General features: G+C 36.2%; 1 protein-coding gene across 10 annotated transcripts in view; it reads right to left on the bottom strand.

Moving 5' to 3' along the window:
- The window catches only part of EMC2 (ER membrane protein complex subunit 2), a 560,958-nt gene that overhangs the window by 330,724 nt on the left and 213,659 nt on the right, over positions 1 to 16,575 (bottom strand). For 5 of the 10 annotated variants that reach the window (XR_008957805.1, XR_008957804.1, XR_008957809.1 and 2 more), the window contains one exon: positions 13,803 to 13,959. The exons of 4 other annotated variants lie outside the window; for them this stretch is intronic. The gene's annotated coding sequence lies outside the window, so the exon portion shown is untranslated. Of the gene's footprint in view, positions 1 to 9,530; positions 9,627 to 13,802; positions 13,960 to 16,575 lie in introns of all 10 variants that reach the window. One more of the 10 variants, XR_008957808.1, reaches the window with a different exon arrangement.

Genomic DNA, 16,575 nt, shown 5'->3' with positions numbered 1-16,575 from the left:
CCTTGATCTTGATATTCCAGCTTTCAGAAGTGTGAGAAAGTAAAGTTCTGTTGTTTAAAACATCCAGTCTATGGTATTTTGATATAGCAGCTGAGTTGACCTAGACAAGAGTGTTTCCAGGAGAGAACTGTACAGTGTGTGAGATGCTGCTGAAAGATATAAATTGAGGACTAAAAGGCATCCACTGAATTTGGTCACATGAAAACTGCTGATAAACTTTTTTAGAGTTGTTTTACTGAAGTCATGGGGTCAGAAGTCAGAATGAGGAGTGGGAGATGAGAACATAAGCTTTAGGAGTATACGTGACTCTCTGACATACACATACACACAAAATCGGTTTTTGCTATATGTGATCTTGGGCAAACCTGCTACATTCTCTGAACTTCATCTTTATTATCTTTAACTTGAGCAGCTCATACTTATCTTGAAGATATGTTGTAGTGATTAAGTGATAAGACATGGAAAGATATTTAAAACACTATGAACACTCAATAAATGCAGATTCCTTTCATTTCTCCCACGTGGAGGCTTTTAAAATAAATCTGTAGACCAGAATCAAACATATTGCCTTAACCAAGGACTATATGGGAGTTTTGTTATTGGTCCAGTAAAATACTATGCAAGAAGAGTAATTTCCATATATGTACAGAAATCGTGTGTGTGCACGTGTGTGCACATGTGTGTATACTAAAATGATTTGGTGATATGCCTTTCTACAACTACAGAACACTGTGAATTTATGTCCTATTTATATTTCATTCTAACCTTGAGATTTTTATTGGAGACTCTACTGCCTAACTGTAGATTGTAGATTGTGGACCCTACTGCCTATCCTTTGGTTCCCTATATATTATGCCTCCTACAGGAAACATTTTACATGTGTCTTTATGTAAAATTCTTAACGTGACTCTGAGCAGACTGCATTTCTCCACTGGTTGTAGTGAGCTTGAATCCTTCAAAATGTCCATGATCACCTAGAGTTTATACCACTTACCCATTCAGACATGCTATAGCCATTGCAAACTTTTACATGCTTGTTTCTTTAGGAATGCTAAGCACAAATGACTATATATTCTGTTGTTTCCAATATTTTGTTTTGACTACAAGTTATATCCTAAGCCCAATCAACCAGAGGCTCCAACATGGGACTGTGACTCTTTAGCAAGGGACATGAAGACATTTAGATTCTTTCATAGCAGCAGCAAGCAGCTACGGTGTCCCGCATGCGGCAGCAGTCCCAGACCAGCCTGTTTGGGCTAAAAGACCTTGGCTTCTCCCCTCTTGGCATAAAAATGCCTTGGTTCATATCCAGTCTTATGCCTGGTTCTTTATCTTCCCATTGATTCTGCAACCTCCTGCTATCCTTGCACATTTATATATATAAATTTTTCTTTTTCTTTTTCCCCTAACATCAGCCAGTTAGTTTTGTTACCTGTAATCAAAAACATTCCTAACAATTAGAGACGGAGGTCTTCATGTAACAGACCCAAATAAGAACCTAATAACCATGCTTAGTGACTGAGCTGGCGCTTCCTAACAGAATTATTTGTTGCTTTTGGCAGATTCAGAGGGGAAAAAAACAAAAAAACAAAACAAAACAAAAAAAACAACCCACTGCCTTACCAGAGCTTCTGATGCCAGTGATTATCACTCTGAGGGTATTCTCCAGGGAAAGAAAACACTGGGGGAAAAACAGCTTTGCAATTTAGACTGCCACTCCATTTAATAATGGGGAAATGGTATTACTTTACCGGTAATTAATTTTTAAAAAAATTTCATGTAAAATGTCAGCTGGACTCTGTTTATTGGAATGTATCAACACATGAGACAAACTTAGCCTTGTTGATTTACCCAAGACAGCTAACCTGAGGAATTTCAATTGAGCCTATTACAAACCTGGCTCTGACTTGTAAAAATGTCTATTATGAGTCAAGACTGAGCCGGACTATCTACGTATATACATATTTTCCTGCCTTTAATGACAGACACATACATATGAAAAAGTCGTTTATCCTTTGAGCACCAAGCATCAGAGTCCCTTTGAAATGTTAAAACTGGAGCCATTGGTCTGTTATCTACCGAGAGAAAAACAATACTGTGGCTTCAGGAGAAATGGATAGGAGGGGGTGAGATGGAAAGAAAAACACCAACAGGAATGATAAACTGGATTTTAATGACAAAGTCACTTTGCCAACTGTAACTTGGGTGCTGGGTAAGCTGATCTGACTTCATTAGGTGATAGCCAGCCTCCTGAAGCCATCATCAGCCTGGAAGAAAGCCATATGTGTTGGTCGCACAAATGGACATTGATTTTTCAATAAACTGGAACCCAAAGCCAACATCACTCCAGTGATATCTTTTCTCAGGAGAGAGGATTTCTCGCTCATGCCTGGCACCATGTCTCAGCTCTTATATTACAAGAATTACATGGGTGAAGCAGAGTAGAAAACATCAGCTCACTTAAGTCATGTGATAAATGAGGCAATTAAGTCAATTAGATGCACAGTTACTGAGTTATATCTGTTTTGCTTTGTAAAATATAATTTTAAATAGGATCATCTATCTTACCAGACTTGACAGCATTAGAATTCTGTGGGGCAGAAAAACTGTGATTCATTACTCTATGAAAACAGTGCCTTACTCTCTCAACTGGATAAAGTAACCTTGGTCTTTAAGTTGGAGGTTGTGATCCCTTAACTCTTTCTCTCTTAGCAGAACACATTTGTGCTTGTTGTTTGCCTACACTTTAAATGTGTGGCTTTTGTACTAGTCATCATTTGGATGGGGGATTAGTAGAACATTAATTTTTTCAATGCATGATTTATCATATGCATCTCTTTCTGGAGGAAGAGAGTATAATTTTAGCAGATTTGCATTGCTCTGGCTGAATCATTTGAGTGGCTCTGTAATAAAAGGATGAGCCGTCACCTGGTTTGAGGGAAGAGCTCCAGGACCTTTAGTAGTTTAATTAAATACTGTTCGCCACCACCCCATCTCCTTGGTATGCAGAATTGTCATGGCAGAGAGGTATATGCACCTGCAGAGGAGCCAAGGAGCTTCTGGGAAAGGCAACCTAATAAGACCCTTTGCTTTGGAAGATCAGTACTCCTAGAGCCTCCAGTGAATTGTGACATTCTTATCTAAGGTGTGCGGGCAGATCAGGGCACTGAGAGCCACCAGGGAAAACTAATGAAGGTAATACTGTACTGGTAACCACTGCTAGATTGGAGGTTTATCAAAAAATTGCTCATGAGTCAAGTTATGTTTCCTTTGCCCTCCACAAATTGTATTTTCCTTGTTTCAGTGAACCAACTAAAATTAGTGAACTACTTAAAAGTTAGGACATTTCACATATAAATATGGATTACTTTGGCCAGAGTACATGCTCTGCAGTTTGCTTTCAAAGTCTACCACTAAGATATATATTTCTACTCTCTTTGCTTCATTCATTTCTTTTACTTTCTGGAACCCAGCAGGCAGTTGAGTTTTTCACCTTTTGACTAAATGGCTGTGGGAGAGGTTCTGATTCTGTCACACAATGGGGCTTGAGAATGGAAGCTCCTTTTAACCCAACCACCTGGGGGTATAGATGAGAAACTATGGCTGAATAGGTGAAGAGAAACTGAGTTGTAAGCCTTGGGAGCAGTCCTGGCTGAAACTGAGCATGTGAGCTGTGATCTCACACATTAAGGGGTGGAGATCCAGCAAGAACAGCAGGAGAGGACAAGGACATTAAACATTGATTTTTTTTTCAAGATTTATTTATTTATTTGAGAGAGAGCGAGTGAGTGCGCGTTGGCGGAGGGGCAGAGGGAAAGGAAGACAGAGAATCGCCAGCACACTCCCCGCTGAACGTGGAGCCTGACTCAGGGCTCGATCTCAGGACCCTGAGATCATGACCTGAGACAAAGTCAAGAGCCAGAGGCTCAACTGACTGAGCCACCCAAGTGCCCCATCAAACATGGATTTTTAAAGACAGAATTAATTGTTGGTTAAAGAATTTGTAAATCTTAAATTAGAAAAAAAAATTGTCAAATTGACCTTGGAAAGATTGAACCAAGTTAAATACTGACCAACAGTTCAGAAGAGCACTAGTTTGCATACTAGTCTTTTAAATTTTGCTAATCTAATGGGGGAAATTAGCCAATTTGAATTTTGTTAGTGAGTTTAAGCATATTTTCAGACATCTGCTGGCCATTTTTTTTTTTTTTAAATAACTGCCAGTTTGTAACTATTGTTTATTTTTCTTATTAGGCTATTTGCTTTTCCTTATTGAACTATAAGAATCCCCTGATGGTTCTTTCTCTGTCATATTTGTTGCAAACATTTTCTTCCAGTTTGTTACTTTAAATTTGGCTATTGTATCTCATTGTCCAGAAATTGTTCATTTTTATTTATAAGATAAAAGCCGTTAATTTTTTTTATGGGTTTGGAGTTTAATGCCTTTCATAGATCCCCTCAGCTTCATGATTGTCAAAATAACCTCTTGTACATTCCTTTAAGAAGTCTGTAGGTTTTTGTAATTGCACTTATTTAATTACCCAAAAGTTATTTTTATATTTGCTGTGAGGTAGAGATTTAATTTTTAAAAAAACAAATGGACAGCTGATTACTTAATGTCATTTTCTCATTATTAGAAATTCTAATTGTGTCTTAAATTAACAGGTGTCTTTTGCCTTTTGGTTCATTTTGAGATTCTGGTAAGGCAACTTCCTTCTTGGAGATATAGGATTGATGATTATTCACCATCTTTCTCTCTAGATTACTCAAAAAGTGACAATAGGCACTTAGAATCCAATAAGGATGAAAATGTACAGCATGAGGTTTACATTGGCTGAGTTGTGTCCAATAATCTCCCCAAAATAAGAACTTCCTATATATTGTGTAAGAGGATATAGTTTGGCTTGGAGTCAAAATGAAGCTTTCTATTTCTTCCCTACCAGTCTAGTTCTTAGGATCTAACTGTGGGGAAGGTGAGATCTGTGAAGCAATTATTCAAACAATTCAAGGAAGAGAATGCAAACATCCTAAACCCAATTTTCTTGGGAGTATTTACTCCAATAATATTTCCTTCCAAGGAGGAGCAGAAATTCTTTCTTCTTTAAGAAAAAAATAAAAAACAAAGGAATGACCATCCTTCCCAACTTACACTCTCATTGTTTATCTCTCTTTCTCAACTTTTCCTTTTAGGATATCCTTGCATGTTTTCTCTTTCAGACGAATTTTAAAAGACACTTGTAAATAGCATTTAAAAAATCTTGTTGGGATTTTAGTTCATATTGCATTTAATTTACATATTTATTTACACTATTGAGTTATCTTATCCCGAGACTTCTTTACTCAGGCTTTATTATGTGTACTTGAGTAAAAATCACATAATTTCCCCTAGAAATGTCTTATGCACTCTGCTAAGTTGACTCATGAATATTTTAATAATTTTTATTCTCATTGAGTTGGATCTTTCATTTTTCTAATTAGTTTTTCACCTGTATATAGAAAAGAGATTGGGGCACCTGGGTGGCTCAGCCAGTTAAGCATCTGCCTTCAGCCCAGGTCATGATCCCAGGGTCCTGGGATTAAGCCCTGCATCAGGCTCCTTGCTCAGCAGGGAGCCTGCTTCTCCCACTCCCTCTGCCTGCTGCTCCCCCTGCTTGTGCTCTCTCTCTCTCTTTGTCAAATAAATAAAATCTTTTTTAAAAAGAGAGAGATTGATTTTTATATGTTGACATTGTATCAACCCATTTTACTAACATTATCATTCTGTTCCTTCTCTTTTGCAATTCTATTGTTTATAAATAATAAAAGTTTGAGTCCCTTGTTTCAATTCTTCTAACTCATTTTCTTTTCTTGCTTTGTTACATTGTTCTAGTAGTCATGATAGCTTTAAGCATCCTTATTTTGGTCAAGACTGCAGTGGGAATGCTTCTAACCTTTCATCTTTGTGATATTTGCTAAGTTTTTCTGACAGATTTCTAAAAAAACTAAACTAAGGAAGAACATATTTATTCCCAGTTTGATTTTATTAAGAATGGTATTGATTCGGGGCACCTGGGTGGCACAGCGGTTAAGCGTCTGCCTTCGGCTCAGGGCGTGATCCCGGCGTTGTGGGATCGAGCCCCACATCAGGATCTTCTGCTATGAGCCTGCTTCTTCCTCTCCCACTCCCCCTGCTTGTGTTCCCTCTCTCGCTGGCTGTCTCTCTCTGTTGAATAAATAAATAAAATCTTTAAAAAAAAAAAAAAAGAATGGTATTGATTCATGAGAAATGCCCTTTGTAATAAGATAACTGTATAAGGTTCTCTAAATCTGTTAATCCGGTTGAATTATGTAAGTAGATTTCCAAGTGCTAAAATATTATTGCACTTCTAGAATAATCATGTTTGGTCATTTATATAATTCTTTAAAAATCACTTGTTTTCATCTGTGACTATTTAAATTAAGATATTTTTATTTATGTTTATAAATGAGATTATTCTATAGCTATCCTATTTTTGGTATTCTTTTATTTTATGGGGTTTTTTTCAGGGTTATGCAGCTGAATTAAATAAGTTTTGAAGTTTTCAACATTTTAATGCTTTAGAAAGATTATTTAACAGAGTAATTTTCTTTTCTCTAAAAGTTAAACAGAATTTGGGTCACATGGGTGGCTCAGTTGGTTGAGCATCTGACTCTTGGTTTTGGCACAGGTCATGATCTCAGGGCCGTGAGATTGAGCCCCACACCCAGCTCTGGGCTCAGTGCAGACTCTGCTTGTGATTCTCTCTCTCCCTCTCCTTTTGCCCCTCCCCCACTCATGCATGCACGCACACGCATGCTCTCTCTCTCTAATAAAAAAAATAAAAAATAGGGGCGCCTGGGTGGCGCAGTCATTAAGCATCTGCCTTCAGCTCAGGGCGTGATCCTGGCATTCTGGGATCGAGCCCCACATCAGGTTCCTTTGCTAGGAGCCTGCTTCTTCCTCTCCCACTCCCCCTGCTTGTGTTCCCTCTCTCGCTGGCTGTCTCTCTCTGTCAAATAAATAAATAAAATCTTTAAAAAAAAATAAATCTATAAAAAAAGTTAAACAGAATTGGCCTATAAATCATTTTGAGTTCCTCTCTTTCATAGGGATAGATTTTTAATATGGTTATTGATGTATTCAATTTTTACCTCTTCTCAAGTCATTTAAAGTAATTTATACTTTCCTACTCATTCATTTTCTTTGTTTTTACTATATATCTTTTTTGAGAAAAAAGTTATTCATAGCATTCTGTCAAGATTTCTTCACATTCCATATCTGTAGCTGTGTTTTTCCTTCTTTCACATTGTTTTATCTTCTTTTTTTCTTTAATATACTTGTCAAAGAAAACAAAAGACTAACTTCTCATTTTACTGATTAAATCTATTATGTACTCTATTTTATTAATGCCCATTTATCTCTTTATTGAGTCCTGCTCTTGTTTCAGCAGAAGTTGGTCCTTGCTGTGTGCTTTACTGGAAGTTTTTGAGAGCCATGTTAGAGCACTGTGAGATTATTTATGTGAGAGTCTGTCAGTTTCTATGCGTTTCTAAGCAATCACTGAAATTAAGGAAAACAAAAATTTAATTATAAACCACATTATCACTTGGTGGATAGGCTTTTGAAATGTTCTAGTCTAAATCTATTAAGTTTTTCATTTATTTATCAAATATTATCTTTGAATGAAAAATATTCAATGCCAACTATGTAGTGCATGCTGTGCTATGTGCTGAGGACAAGCAATTAATCAAATACACATGGTTCTTATTCTCACAGGGCTTACAATCTGGTAGAAGAGAGAGACATTAAACAGATAAACATACATAGGTAATTTTTAATTGTCCTATCTACTTTGAAGAAAGAAATAGGGTGCTATGAAAAAGAATAATTTAGATGGAAAAATCAGAGAAAAAGCTCTCTGAGGAAGTGACATTTAAGTTAAGATAAAAATGATGATAGATTTTAGGTAGGCCAAGAGTGAAGGCAGGGCAGTGGGGATGAAAGGAGGAGCATATGCAGAAGCTTTGAGATAAGAAAGATCCTGGCTTGATAAAAGTTAGAAGATGACAAGTTGAGATTACAGCAAATTAGGCAGTGGAGAAGAAACAAAGCTGAGGTGTAGACAAAGACCTGAGCATAATGGGCCTGTAGCCACGAACAGAAATTTGGGATTTGATTCTAAATAAAATGAGGAATCATTGAAATGTTTTAATCTGGGGAGTGACATAATTGAATCCACATTTCCAAAAGACCCAGATGGTTTCAGGGCAGAGAACAAATTGGAGAGGAGCAAGAAGAGTAGTTTGAAATTTTTGACATATATCATGCAAGAAATAATGGTGGCTTTGGCTACAGTGGTAGAGATGGCAAATGTACATTGATATGATTCATCTTACAAGATGAAATCAATATGACTAGGTAATAATTTTTTTTATTGTGGTAAGATACACACAACATAAAATTTACCATTTTAACCATTTTAAGTGTGTAATTCAATGTCATTTAGTACAATTAAAAACGTTTGCAATCATCACCACTATCTAGTTCCAAAACATTTTCATCACCCTAAAAGAAAGACTCATACCCATTAAGCAGTCACTTCTCTTTATTGGCTGAACTGTGACCACACCCCACCCCCCAAAATTCATAAGCTGGAAGTCCTAACTCCAAGTATCTCAGAATATGACTGTATTTGGAGATAGGGCCTATAAAGAGGAAATTAAGGTAAAATGAGGTCATATAGGTGGGCGATAACCAATTTGACTTGTTTCCTTTTAAGAAGAGTAGATTAGGACATAGACATACACAGAGGAGAAACCATATGAAGAGGGAGAAGACATCCATCCACAAGTGAAGGAGACAGAACTCAGGAGAAATCAGCCCTGCCAATAGCTTGATCTCAGACTTCTAGCCTCCAGAACTGTGAAAAAATAGGTTTCTGCCATCCAGTATAAGCCATCCAGTCTGTGGTTCTTTGCTATGGCAGCCTAAGCAAACTAATTAACTCTCCATCCCTTCCTCTCCCCAGCTCATGGTAACAACTTATTTGCTTTCTGTTTCTATGGATTTGCCTATTTTGGATACTTCCTATAAAGGGAATGATATAATATGTGCCCTTTTATGTCCAGCTTCTTTAACTTAGCATGTTTTCAAAGTTCATCCATGTTGTAGCATGTATCAGTTTGTTCTTTTTTAAATGTCTAATATTTCATTGCATACATACATTACTTTTTATTTATTCATTAGTTGATTGTTGGTGACGACTTTGATGTAAAAAAAAAACTTTGATTTAAGGAATGAAGGAGAAGAATGTGTCAAGATGACTTCTAGATTTCTAGCTGGAGAACTTGAGAGAATGGATGCCATTTATTGATATGGGAATTAATGGAAGAATCTATCAGAAGGGAGATTTGGCAAGATTATGTCTACAAGGGTTTAATGACTAGTCTCGCGGCCTTGGCAGATCTGTGTCCTCCCATTCCATTCCCTCTCTCTTCCTCTAACAAATCAGCATGGGTGAGGTAATCCATACCATTTCAGTGGTTTTAGCCATTTGCCTTTTCCCATCAACCAAGTGAAGTTATTCCTGGTCATTTCTAGCCCAGAGATACGGGCTATCAAGAAATTCCTTAAACAAACAAACAAAAACCATAGGCAAAGAATGTCAACACATGAACACATAACTAAGTTTAAGTACTAAGCCATATATAGTATTAAAATTGTACCAACTGACCGAATTATCTTTTCTCTTAGTCTCCCAGGACATTCTAGTTGTTTTTAACAGTATTTTTTTCTGATTATAAAAATAATAAGTGGACACTTCAGAAAATTTGAAATATATAGAAACATAAAAGAAAATAAAAACTACTTATGATCTTTCCATCCATAGATATACACTGTTAACATTTTGCAATATTTCTTTTTTTTTATAAATTCTACAAAAATATCTCTCTAAATTCAGGAGTTGTATTCCTAAAAGTATATGGTTGGCAAAACAGTGATTGGCATGCTCAAGGTGCTATAGAAAATATAAATTTAAGGAGAAATATTAAATTGTATTGAATTAATTTTAAAACATAGCAAGTGGAAATTCTAGAACATATTTACTTTTTTAAAAGATTATTTATTTATTTATTTATTTGAGAGAGAGAGAGAAAGAGAATGAGCAATGGGGAGGTGGGGAGTGCTGGGGGGGAGAGAGAGAGAGAGAGAGAGAGATGGAGGGAGGGAGGGAAGCAAACTCTCTGCTGAGCAGGAAGGCTGATGTGGGGCCTGATCCAAAGACCCAGAGATCATGACCTGAGTTGAAGGCAGAAACTTAACCGACTGAGCCACTCAGGCACTCCCCCAAACATATTTACTTTTAAAAAGTCTTTAGTATTTGTTGTGTTAAAAAGTCCTTTTCTAAATCACCTTCTTCAGTTGTACAGAAAGTACTGCTCCCTCGTGAGCTGCTGGGGTTTTATATTAGGCAGACTATCAGTTTTTAATTTTTGAACAAGTTTTTATTGCTGTGAAACATCTTTTGCATTCATGATCTCCATCATTGTTTTTGCAGTTAGTAGTGACACAGTTGAGTATTTCATCACCCTCACCCTTTGTCTTGTTCCAGCCTCTTCAAAATTTATCATTGGACTTAAGACAACATTTCTTTGGGTGTGACTGAATTCCTCCTGTGAGAGGCTGGGTTCTCTTTGAGTAAGCCCATAGATTGGTTTACATGGGCTATAGGAAAGCTAACAATAATTGTTATTACTCAAGAGAATCTAACAAAACTAGGCATGATGGTGATAATAATAGCAGCAGCAGCAACAGCATAGGATGGCATGTTCCAGATATTTTAATTGGCAGGCTAATATAAAAATAAGTTATTCAGAAGCCCAAATTTTCTAATATTATATATTTTTGTACAATTGAAAGCTACTGTTTTTGTCACCTTCACTTTTCACTTAATATTCTGTAAGAATTTCTTACAGTAGTCACAAAATTAACTCAAAATGGATTAAAAACTTAAGTGTAAGACCTAAAACCATGAAATTACTAGAAAAAATCATAGGAAAAAAGCTCCTTGACATGGGTCTTGGTAATTATTTTTTGGAAATCACACCTAAAAGGCACAAGCAACAACAAAATAAACAAGTGGGATTACATCTAAAAAAATTTTGTACAGCAAAAGAAACCATAAACCAAGATGAAAGACAAACTATGAAATGGGAAAAAATACTTTCAATTCATCTATTTGATAAGGGATTAATATCCAAAATATACAAAGAACTCATACGATTCAATAGCAAACAAAAACAAAATAAAACAAAAACAAAACAAACCACAATCCAATAAAAAAAAAATGAGAAAAGTACCTAATACACATTTTTTTCCACAGAAGATACAGGAAAGGCCAATAGGTGAAAACTGGTTTCCTACTTGAAATCTACATATGGCCATGGTCAAAATACGATCTACAGTGATCTCTTTCAAGGCTATACTGAATTTGAGGGTGCCATTAAAAGCTGGTGATAGAAAGAGTAAGAGTAAAAACAAAATCAAAACTTGGATCACTGTAGTTTCTCACAACTCATCTATATGAATGTACCCTTAAACGCAAGTCTTATTAAAAAGGATCTGAGAAGACCCAGGTTGATACAATCTCATGGCTCCAAAGCCAATTAGACACATTTGGTCTCATGCCCAAGTACAAATAAAATGCTGATCAGTACAGAAAGATGGATTTTGTGGCAAAAACAAAAAGTCAAAGTAACTGTCATTACTTGTCAATATTCCCTCTTGCCACGAGGTAATGGTGGAAACATGGCTAGAGTTTGAGCCATTTCTGGAAAAAAGTCATCTGGTCAGATTGCGCATGATTCATTTGTTTCAGAAAAGGTCAAAATACCAAGGTTGTTTTGAAACTCCCTTGAGCCAAAAATCAATTTTTTTTCACATTAAATTGAAGCTACTATATTTTCAAATATTTTTTAGAATATTTTATAACATACTTCTAGCTCACTGATGTGCATAATGCATTTTATGTTAATTTTCTTATTTAAAAATAATCTTTATTTAAGAAGTTTAGTATTCTCATGTTTTTATGTTTATGTTAAGGTCAGTATTTTTACATTGTGTTTAATTACTTAAAATTTTGCAAAAATATAGATTAAGTGACTAATTATTTGGAATCACTGAGGTAGAAAGAAGAAACAAACTGAGAGTTACAGAAGGGAGAGGGTTGGGGGGATGGGTAATTGGGTGTTGGGTATTAAGGAGGTCACGTGTTGTGATGAGCATGGGGTGTTATATGCAACTAATGAATCGATGAACACTACATCAAAAACTTACGATAAACTATATAATTAAAAAAAAAAAGAAGAGAAACTAGATTATATTCTCTTTCCTCCAGGCTGGAACACCCTAGACCATGTTACAAACTGTGTCCTAGAAACTGTTTATTTCACAAATGTCACCTAAATAAAATTTGTATCTTTTAGTCTAGGAAATGAGATGTTGGATTTAACAGATTTATGATGAGATATCTCACAGCTAAAGATTGAACTATAAATTCCAGTAGCTAAAAAAAAAATAGCCTGTAAATAATGTTTTGATTTACATTTTAGTGTCTGTGAACAAAGTCAAGGTTAATTTGAAATTTTACTTCAACACCTATAAGATTTTTCTAGTCAAGCCCATAAAGTTTCATTGATACTTTCACTCAATTTTTAATAACTATTTTGTGCCAGGCACTGGTGCTAGCAGAGCAAGCAACAAGTCATCATTCATTCATTCATTCATTCAGATAGAGATATGTCAATGAAAAAAAAAACTTAGATAAAATTCCAACCCTCAACATGCTTACATTCTAGTCGAAGGGTGGGGAGAGGAGTTAAATAAAAGATAAACATATATGTAAGTATATTATGCATTTATTAGAAGGTGAAAATATAATTTTAGAAAAATACAGCAAGATGATCAGATGTCAAGATTGACATTTTAAACAGGATGATCATAGAAGGCCTCATTGGGAAGGTGACATATGAGTAAAGATGTGAAGGAGAAGAGGGGGTGAACCATATGCATATCCCCATGGGCTGAGGGAATAGTCTATGCAAAGACCCTGAGATACGACAGATTGTGTTTAGCATGCGTGAGGCCCAGAAAGAGGGCCACTGTAAACAGAGAAGAGTGAATAAGAAGAAGGGTTGTAGAGGAAATGAGGATAGAGAAGTAAGAGGGAAGATCAGGTAGGGACCCACTGGAGGGATTTTTGGCTTTTATTCTGAAGGAGACTGGCAGCCAGTGGAAGGTTTTGAGTCAGTCAAAGTATGACAGGAGCTGATTTAAAGTCACCAAAAGCATTCCTACATAAGATTTGGTATCCCGTATATGTACTCCTAATTAACTGACTTCCAACATTCTATTTCTGCTATCCAATCCTGATATCCTTCCTTTCTCCTCCAGGATAATTCTCCTTCTGAATACCCTTTCAGTATTTCACATTCAGTATTCCCCCACCTTTTATACAAGTCTGTCATAATTTGTATCTCCTTTTCAAAAGAGCTAGTTTATCATTTTCTCTGCCTATCCTTTTTGTTTTTCTTTCTACTTTCAAATTATTTTGTTACTATAATACAACTAATATGAATAATATTACCTCCTTGTCACAATTCTCCATATTAAACTATATTCAACATGACATTTTTCCATTCATTTCCAAATGGAGTGACATTCTCTGGAATGAGTATCTTTTAACAACTGTGGATAGCATTGGCCCAAGTCTATGTTCCATTGGTATAAGTGCAAGCATACTCACCATTTCCTAATGTATTTTTAACTGCTGTGTCACATCCTCTGAGATTCTGTGTTGCCTCTTCTGAATTTAAAATTTTCTACCATTTAGCTCTCTAAGTGGCTAACAGAAAATATTTGTTTTTTATTTTTGTTTTTTTTTCCATTTTTCTTCCATGTATCTGAAAACAGAATAAGATTATGACCAGAATTATTTTAAAGAGCCTGTAATATTGGGTAGAAACAGAAACAACATTCATTTGAATGCTTTATGACTCATTAGGGCCCTCTAACTAGGATTTTAAATTGTTTATTCAATGGGCAGAGATGGTAACAGAGAGATTTCACGTTATATTTTGCAGGAATATCCATTCTATCCTGGTAGCTATTCAGGGCCAGTACTCCAACTTCAGTAGACAAAGAAGAGATCTTCTTTAAAGGGACCAGAATTGCAACTACATTCTGGAAATTTTTAAGCAGATCTAGGTTGCACTTTGTTTTAGTTTCAGATCTCCTGGAAGATTCTAAGAAGTCAGGTTCAAGTAATTTATTTGACAAGTACAGGCAATAATGAAAGCAAAGTGGGGAGGTGACACAAGAAATGGAAGGCAAGCAATAAATGATGTGTGTGTGTGTGTGTGTGTGTGTGTGTGTACGTCAACTTCCAGATTTATTAGTCAAGAACTATTCTATAAGTATTAACTCAGTGCTTCCTGCATGCTACTTTTCACAATTGAGGTAAAGGAGTTGGAGAGGACAAGTCCCTGGGCTTATCTGGAAGTTGGAAGTCAGGCAGAGCAAATTGAGACATTTGAATGATACCGGTTGGGCACTGGTAACAACTGCTACATATCTAAATCCACCTTCCCTTGGGGGTACATATATAACTCACAGATTGCCTGCTGCACAATTCCACGGAGCACAATTCACATAGATGACAATGTGAGTGGTGCCCCACCACTGGAATCATGCAGCTTGGCCCTACATATCTGTAGCCCAGTTCAATCGATAAAACTACTAGTTGTTTTGGTTCATATCACATGTTAAACTATCAACTTCTCTCATAGATGGGGTCCCATAATTAGTTATCATAGCAGTCTACAGACAAGGCCTAACCTTAGCCACCATGGTTCAATTACAGAAATTTCTGAATAACTTCCATGGAGTATTAGGCCCACTGACCCACATGAAATGGAATCTTCAGACTTTTTGACCTTCGTCTCTTTGGTATTATTACTTTTCACTAACTGGTCTTATCACCCAGACATACACAGTCCATGATAATTACTATGATGTTCCTGGAACCAAGCAAAGACTGATGGGTTATAACAAGCAAGATGAAAAGCTAAGGATAGTTCTCAGTATAATGTACTATGTATCTTGGGCCACACTCCCATCTCTACTAATATGCAGAGAAACACACGCATATACACACCACTGTTCAACAAATTCATGGAGCACCAATGATACCACATGTTTGATGTTTGATATATTCACACAAATAAGGCCAGTGATGGGTATTAAGGAGGGCACGTATTGCATGGTGCACTGGGTGTTATACACAAGTAATGAATCATGGAACATTACATCAAAATCTAGGGATGTACTACTGTATGGTGACTAACATAACATAATAAAAATTTATTATAAAAAATAAATAAAATTTAAAAAAAGACACATTCTCAGCCCACATTAAGCTCCTGTTATATAGAAAATACAGACATGAAAACAGACGATCATAGTACAACATGTTGGTAAATCCTTATTGAAACAACATTCTTTAAGGTGGGCTGCTAATCTACTTTTGCAAGCTCCCTGTAACAGTATTTAACTGTAATAGTCAAGTTGAATTCATGTAGTCTAGGCACCCATGTTTAACAAAATCTTTAACTTGGGACTGTATGAAAACAATAGGAAATTTTGAAAATGTTTGAACCTATTTATTGACATGGGAACTGTATTATTTTCCATACTTGAACTTAAATTAAGGTATTAAAAATAAGCCAAATACTATTCGGTACGGTTCTGATATCAGTGTTTGGTTATTCCTCATCTAGGAAATGGCCAGAAGAGTGGTCAGCATAGTTATGTCTGTTCTGATTTCAACTCGATTCTTCTAGGTTTGCTGATATTCTGTATCTCCCATAATGTTTGCTTTTTGTCCCATACAATCTACCTTGGGATTGTGTCATGTTGAGAGCTTACCTGAAGTCTGTTTGAAGTAGTCTTCATCTTTTGGTTGCTTTTGAGTTTTTGGTTCCCTGTAATGTTCTCTGCAAAATGCCTGTTCCTGTTGCTTGGCTGTTTCACTAAGCTGACTACTTCTCTATGTTCTCCCTGATGACCACATTCCCCGCCATAGTGAGGGATGGCTACATTCAGCTCTAACTGCCCTAAAGATTTCCTTCCTTTCACAGTGCCTAGACTCTTCCAATGTAGAACTACACAGCAGCTTACTACTCCCTAGGCTCAATGTTCTGAAGTCATGTGATAGTAAAGGCAGGAACTAGTATTTCTGGTAGATATTAAATAGTCCAAGTGTGTACTGACTCTAAGAGATAAGCACTGAGTATGACAGAAGAGTCTTACTTTGATCTGTGTTTGAGGATAGCAGAGACAGCTCCATAGGATTTTAAGGTAGACTGGTGAATTCTCCAAATGTTATAGTTTCTTGGGTTAGCCATAACATTGGTTCTCTGGACTTCCTTTCATGGAGTAAGAAAGATCCCATTGTGCGATTTTTTTTCCCCCAAAACAACTTCATAGGTAGATCTTGTAATACTATACAAATATTCCAT

Source organism: Ursus arctos, unplaced genomic scaffold (assembly GCF_023065955.2).
Source record: "Ursus arctos isolate Adak ecotype North America unplaced genomic scaffold, UrsArc2.0 scaffold_6, whole genome shotgun sequence".
Classification (NCBI taxonomy): Eukaryota; Metazoa; Chordata; class Mammalia; order Carnivora; family Ursidae; genus Ursus; species Ursus arctos.
The sequence above is the reverse complement of the archived record's forward strand: the minus strand, read 5'-3'. Positions and strand labels throughout refer to the sequence as shown.